Genomic DNA, 8,225 nt, shown 5'->3' with positions numbered 1-8,225 from the left:
ACAATGAGAAAGCATAAAGAGAAATTAAGTAAACAATCCTATTCACCACTGTGACAAAAAGAATAAAAATACTGAGGAATAAATCTACCTAAAGAAACAAAAGACCTATATATAGAAAACTATAAAACACTGATGCAAGAAATCAAAGATGACACAAATAGATGGAGAACTATACCATATTCATGGATCAGAAGAAACAATATACTGAAAATGAGTATAATACCCTAATCAATCTATAGATTCAGCACAATCTTTATCAAGCTACCAATGGTATTTTTCACAGAACTAGAACAAATAACTTCACAATTTGTATGGAACTACAAAAAACCTCAAATAGCCAAAGAAATCTTGAGAAAGAAGAATGGAACTGGAGGCATCAATCTGCCTGACTTCAGACTATTTGACAAAGCTACAGTCATCAAGACAGTATGGTACTGGCACAAAGACAGAAATATAGATCAATGGAACAAAATAGAAAGCCCAGAGATAAATCCACACACCTATGGACACCTTATCTTTGACAAAGGAAGCAAAAATATACAATGGAGAAAAGACAATCTCTTTAACAAGTGCTGCTGGGGGACACTGGTCAACTAACTGTAAGAGAATGAAACTAGAATACTTTCTAAACCATACACAACAATAAACTCCAAATGGATTAAAAATCTAAATGTAAGACCCAAAACTATAAAACTCCTAGAGGAAAACAGGCAAAACACTCTCTGACATAAACCACAGCAAGATCCTCTATGACCCACCCCCCAGAGTAACGTAAATAAAAGCAACAATAAGCAAATGGGACCTAACTAAACTTAAAACGTTTGCACAATGAAGGAAACTATAAGCAAGGTGAAAAGAAAGCCTTCACAATGGGAGAAAATAATAGCAAATGACCCAACTGACAAAGAATTAATCTCAAAAATATACAAGCAGCTCCTGCAGCTCAATACCAGAAAAATATATGACCCAATCAAAAAGTGGGCTAAAGAACTAAACAGACATTTCTCCAAAGACGTACAGATGGCTAACAAACACATGAAAAGATGCTCAACATCACTCATTATCAGAGAAATGCAAATCAACCACAATGAGGTACCATCTCATGCCGGTCAGAATGGCTGCTATCAGAAAGTCTACAAACAATAAATGCTGGAGATGGTGTGGAGAAAAGGGATACCTCTTACACTGTTGGTGGGAATGCAAACTAGTACAGTCACTATGGAGAACAGTGTGGAGATTCCTTAAAAAACTGGAAATAGAACTGCCATATGACTCAGCAATCCCACTGCTGGGCATACACACAAAAGAAATCAGAACTGAAAGAGACACTTGTACCCCATTTTTCACTGCTGCACTGTTTACAATAGCTAAGACATGGAAGCAACTTAGATGTCCATCGTCAGACAAATGGATAAGAAAGCTGTAGTACATATACATGATGGAATATTACTCAGCTATAAAAAGAACTCATTTGAATGAAACTGGACCCTATTATACAGAGTGAAGCAAGCCAGAAAGAGAAAACCAGTACAGTATATAGTTAAAGTTAAGTCACTCAGTCGTGTCTGACTCTTTGTGATCCTGTGGACTGTAGCCCACCAGGCTCCTCCATCCATGGGATTCTCCAGGCAAGAATACTGGAGTGGGTTGCCATTTCCTTCTCCAGGGGATCTTCCTGACCCAGGGATTGAACCTGGGTCTCCTGCATCACAGGCAGATGCTTTACCCTCCGAGCCACCAGGGAAGCCCATCCAGTACAATATACTACCGCATATATATGGAATTTAGAAAGATGGTAACAATGACCCTATATTCGAGATAGCAAAAGAGACACAGATGTAAAGAACAGACTTCTGGACTCTGTGGAAGAAGGCAAGGATGGAGTGATTTGAGAGAATAGCATTGAAACATATATATTACCATATGTGAAATAGATGACCAGTCCAAGTTCGATGCATGAAACAGGGAACTCAAAGCCAGTGCACTGGGACAACCCAGAGGGATGGGATAGGGAGGGAGGTGGGAGGAGGGCTTCGGATGGGGGACACATGTACACCTGTGGCTGATTCATGTCAATGTGTGGCAAAAACCACCACAACATTGTAAAGTAGTTAGCCTCCAATTAAAATAAATTAACTAATTAAAAAAAAAAACAAACAAAACTTGGAATGTTGTTAAGCCCAGGGTTTGGTTGGCCAGCCCACTCCAGGGGCTCAACAGCTTCAGTTACTGCAAGTCTGGCACTCACAGCAGGCAGTCACTCACAGTCAGAGCAATGTCTAGGCAGGTTAGAAGCAATGTCAGAGGCCTGTTCTGCCTCATCTCTGAAGCCTAAATAATATTATTTAATTTTCCTAACAGTAGGAAATGGCAACCCACTCCAGTATTCTTGCCTGGAAAATTCTATGGACAGTGGAGCCTGGCAGGCTACAGTCTGTGGAGTTGTAAAGAGTCATGAATGAAGCAACTTACACATGCAAGTAATATATCATGTAGCAGAATAAATGCTTTATTCTTTCCCTTTATTTACAATTCTTTGGTAGAATCATTTAATTTTTAATAATTAAACTATTATTAATGAATAAATGTATGCATATTTATTTCAGTACATGGGATTTTTTTAAAATTTTTATTGAAGATAAATTATCTTTGGCTGGTGGAAATCTCATAAAGTTGGCTATTGAGTCTTTTTGCTCCATTTCTAGTAGTCTCTGCTACTTTTCTGATAAGGTACATGAGACTCATCTTGTACATATCCTGTCCCAGATGCAGAAATCAACTGTTTACCCAAGAAACCCTGGTTCCTTTTATAAGAAAAGGCAACTCACAGCCCTATTTATCTTATCTTATTGCTAATACTGCTTTTCTGACTTCACAGTACTCTTCCTTTCATTGTTTTTGAGTAGTGTTCATAATCTGATGACTTGCTTTCTGAAATCTCCTGTATCTATTTCATCTAAACGTCACTTTTCTTCATTCTTATTTCCTCTGTTCTATCAAATTTTGATTCAGTTCCCACCAGCTTCTTTTCAGCATGGGCTCTGTTTTCAAAGAAAACTCTGTCTGGTCAATTTCATAGGGTCTAGACTGCTCCAGCTCCTTAGTTTTTAAATGATGTTTCTTTGGACTCTCCCAATGTTAGAGCAAAAAAAAAAAAAAAAAAAATCCCTTTTGGTGTCAGGTACTGTTTCCAGATTCACTTGTCATGATTTTTAGTAAGCATGTGTTGTCTATTGTTAGCATTTCTTATGCTTATTACCATCAGACATCTTATTGTCTTCCTTTGCTTTTTCCTTCACAAACACTAATACCATGCAGATATTGTTAGTTTTTTTGGTGTTTTGTCCCCATTTTTTTCAGAATTTAGGGTCTGTGGGAATGCCTTGTGCTTTATGGCCCCTCTTTAAAACAAATGTCTGTGAAGTTTTCTTTGTATCTAGATACTTTACATGACTATTTAGGAAGAGGCAAAAGCTATGTAGCCACTACCTTCCCAGAATATTTCTTTTCTAATGGAATAAGAATAGGAAGAGAAATAGTCTCAATAACTTTGCTCCTTTACTTCTAGGCATTTTAGATCTTTTGCCTGGGTTAACTAGTTAGTTCTATGACCAGTATGGCTAATATTCAATTAATGCATAGTCATAGCATGACTGATAATACAGTCACTAAAAATAACATTTTTTGGATCTTCATTAGCCATATCACTGTTGTATGTCATCCTTCATTTTCCTTTTCTTTTTTCTCTCTCTTTCCAGATAGTGTCCTACTACTTTCAGGGTGATATATACAACTTCCAAAGCTCTATAGCTTTCTTGGAGCAGCTTACAAAAATCTACTTATGTTCTTCTTGTGCTTCTCCCTAATGCAACCCAACCTGTCTTTATATAGATAGGTAAGGTTCTTCATAGTATAAAATAGTGACTTTATTTGATTAGCCTTGTCCGAGATAATTAAGGAAAATTAGCTTGGTCTATAAACCTAGAAATCAATTTGTTTTGCTTCTCCCCCTGTTTAAATTTTAAGTTTAGTCATTACATGTTTGTGTCCAAGTTGGAGAATTATGCCAAAGGAAATATCTGAGGAAGGCTGTTTCTCTTGGTCTCTGTAAATAACCTGATAAAGAGACTTGTTTAATCAAAGCCTGATGTGGGCATTTGGAATGCTCAGTTTTATCAGGCACTTACAAACCAAAGGCTGTTTTCCCCCTGCATTGTAATTAGTGTAATTAGAGTTTATCTGTGAAGTACCATGTATCTATTACATGATACTATCTATGACTTCCCTGGTGGCTCAGACGGTAAAGTGTCTGCCTACAATGCGGGAGACCCAGGTTTGATCCCTGGGTTGGGAAGATCCTCTGGAGAAGGAAATGGCAACCCACTCCAGTACTCTTGCCTTGGAGAATCCCACGGACGGAGCGGCGTGGTGGTCTACAGTCCATGGGGTCGCAAAGGGTTGGGCACGACTGGGCGACTTCACTTTCTTCACTTCAGAGTTTATCTGTGAAGCATCATATATAAATAGTGGATATTTTTCAGAATAACAAAGATGCTGAATCATCTCACTAAGACTGTTGGTTTAAATAATTAATCTGTGTCAAAGATGCTGAATCATCTCACTAAGACTGTTGGTTTAAATAATTAATCTGTGTGGTATATTTCATAATACTGCACATGAGAAAATTATAGTCCCTCCGATAAAAATAGCACTGAGTGATTTGGAACAAGAATATATTCTTGCTTATACTCCTGCTACTCCAGGCCGAATGGGCATAATATTTATATATGAAATGAAAAACAGACCAGAGCAAGATGACAGGATGATGTTTTCTTGTGAGAGGCTAACAAGAATAAGTAGGTGTCATGCCATGGTAACCTGCAGAACAAAATTGGAAATACAGAGAGGAGAAACAGGTTTCTGAATTTATATTGCTGCTATCTTATGGGGATCAGCTTCCGCTGGTACAATAATGTGTTATGTTGAAAAGGGCAGACAAAGTGGCTGCGTGACTGCTTGGAGAGTCCCCGAGAGATTACCTGGAAAACCCAGTAGCACCACATGTTGGAGCAGCCCCACAAGTGAGAAATAAATCCATGGCATGCGGTTATTCGCCTGAGAATAGTTTTCATTCACTGCATTGTTCATCAGAGTGAAGTACCAGCATATTTCTTTTTCAAATCACAAAATGCAAAATGGAAAATGTTATATGTTGTGCAGACCAGCACTGTGTGTGCAGTTTTCTAAACATGATGTAAAAGTAGAATCTGTATGTGGTAACCAAGTGCTCTTTTGGCTTTTTAAAAGAAAACACGCTTTTCAAATGTAGTTGAGGTTCAACTACAGTGGCTTCTGTTATTTTAGACCAATGTTTAATTGATACGCTCAGTCTATTTTCTCTTTACTCCCCAGTACCACTATTGATCAAAATTTAAATTGGACCAAGTTGCTATGCAGAACATATTTTCAGTTCTGTTAGCAAACATTTTTCTTTTCCAGTCTTTGTGCCCGTCATTATACTTATCAAATCACTGATAAATTAAATTCACAAAAAATTAGAGTTCACATGTAGATTTCTTGCTGTTGCAAATTTCACAGAGAGAAATACTTTGCAAGAACATGCAAAATTCAGGTGAGTGGGTAGAAAATATAGTGAAAGCAGTTAGTGATGTGTTCTGTGGAGACATGAGAAGTTTCTTGTATCCTTTTATTCTGTCTGAAGTTAATGAGTTGTTGCATGACATTTAAAAAGGTTCAATGATTATAACTTTTAATCTGTTTCTAGAAAATTTTAAATCTTACTTTTACATTTACCATGACAACTGTTTCACTTCCAATTACCACTCTTGGAAATCCCTGTGTTTTTCCATCTTGTTCAATAGAAGGGGCAACTGACTAGTCTCTGTAATTTTTTTTTCCATGTAAAATGATTTTCCTTAAATGTAGACTGAATTATTGGAAGATTGTAACACAGTGCTCTACTCAACCTTTTTGAAATAACTTAGGCAATAATGTTTTTTAACTAGTGCATATCCTTTCGATTACTGACCACTTGAAAGAGTTCAGAATGTTTCGTTAGATCTATTCAGTCCTTTTGGAATTGCCAGTAAAAAGAAAAGGGTCAGAGGCAGAAGTTGATGTCACTAAAGCCTTTTAAAATACAAGTGTGAAACTCTTTAAATTTGGTATCCAGAACTACAGACTTCTGCTGAGATCATGATCAGACTCTTTGGGAGAAAATGAGTAGGAATAGAACCCTTCTAAGTATGAGCTCTATGATGTATTAAAGGCCCACTTCACTGATTTAAACTGGAAGTGCTATGGAAAACACATATTACACTCCAGGTGATTAAAATGTTGATTTCTACTACCATTTTCTATGCATCTGAACTAGTAGTCCCAGGGAACTGGAAAATTATATTGTCAACTGAACTGTAACATTGGATGTCTTCTGGGTGATGTCACAAACAGTTATTTTCAAAATTGCTTATAGCAAATGAAAAAAAAAATCAATTGTCTTCAGTCATGTTAGTATCTCATGTTTTCTTATTCAACATGAGTCTTAATGGCAATTTATGGGTAACCTGAGGTTGACAGCATCAGTCAGGAGCATCCAGTCACAGTCCCAGGCTGCCTTAGATCTCCTGTTTCTGTTGAGGAAACATGCAAGACAGAGACGTGGTGCTATCCGTGCCTGCACCTTACATGTTGTAGCACTTCCAGTGAGAAAGGGCTGCTTAGCTGGGAGCTACATTTTCCAGCAACCCCCCCCGCCCCTGCAATTAAATGCAACCGTTGATTGAGTTTTAGGAGACAGAAGGTGATTAGAAGAGATGTATATCATTTTCAAATCTGACTCATAAAAGCTGCTGTCACTCTCTTCTCTGGGTGGGAAAGAATCCCACTAGCTAGTTGGGAAGGTAAGAACTCCCAGAAGAATGTACTAGCTCTGAGGTGAAGATGACAGGATTTACATGATCTTGAGTTTCCAAGACCTCAGGGAAGGGCTACTCCTCCTATTTTTTAGTATTATTAGGTGAACAAGAAATACATTTTAATTATGTTGTGTCTCTGAAGTTTTTGGTTTTATTTGTTACAGCAACTTTTCATACTGTTCATGGAGTTCTCAAGGCAAGAATACTGAAGTGGTTTTCAGTCCCTTCTCCAGTGGACCACATTTTGTCAGAACTCTCCACCATGACCCATCCATCTTGGGTGGCCCTACATGGCATGGCTCATAGTTTCATTGAGTTAGACAAGGTTGTGGTCCATGTGATCAGTTTGGTTAGTTTTCTGTGATGAATAAGAGGCTTATGGAAGATTCCTGATGGGAGAGACTGACTGTGGGGGAAACTGGGTCCTGTTCTGATGGGCAGGGCCATGCTCAGTAAATCTTTAATCCAATTTTCTATTGGTGGGTGGGCCTATGTTCCCTCCCTGTTGTTTGACCTGAGGCCAAACTATCTTGGAGGTAATGAAGAAGATGACAACCTCCTTCAAAAGGTCCCATGCATACACTGTCACACTCAGTGCCCCCAACCCTGCAGCAGGCCACTGCTGACACACACCTCCACCTCCACTCCTGGACAGTTCAGTTACCTCACTCAGTTGTGTCCGACTATTTGCAACCCCATGGACTGCAGCACGCCAGGCCTCCCTGTCCATCACCAACTGCCAGAGTTTACTCAAACTCATGTCCATTGAGTCAGTGATGCCATCCAACCATATCATCCTCTATTGTCCCCTTCTCCTCCTGCCTTCAATTTTTCCCAGCATCAGGGTCTTTTCAAATGAGTCAGTTCTTTGCATCAGGTGGCCAGAGAATTGGAGTTTCAGCTTTAGCATCAGTCCTTCCAACGAATATTCAGGGTTGCTTTCCTTTAGGATGGACTGGTTGGATCTCCTTGTAGTCCAAAGGACTCTCAAGAGTCTTCTCCAATGTACAGAACAGACTTTTGGACTCTGTGGGAAAAGGTGAGGGTGGGATGTTTTGAGAGAACAGCATCAAAACATGTATATTATCTATAGTGAAACAGATCACCAGCCCAGGTTGGATGCATGAGACAAGTGCTCAGGCCTGGTGCACTGGGAAGACTCAGAGGGATTGGGTAGAGAGGGAGGTGGGAGGGGGGATTGGGATGGGGAATACATGTAAGCCCATGGCTGATTCATGTCAATGTATGACAAAACCCACTACAATACTGTAAAGTAATTAGCCTCCAACT

Source organism: Odocoileus virginianus, chromosome 8, assembly GCF_023699985.2.
Source record: "Odocoileus virginianus isolate 20LAN1187 ecotype Illinois chromosome 8, Ovbor_1.2, whole genome shotgun sequence".
Taxonomy (NCBI): Eukaryota; Metazoa; Chordata; class Mammalia; order Artiodactyla; family Cervidae; genus Odocoileus; species Odocoileus virginianus.
The sequence above is the reverse complement of the archived record's forward strand: the minus strand, read 5'-3'. Positions refer to the sequence as shown.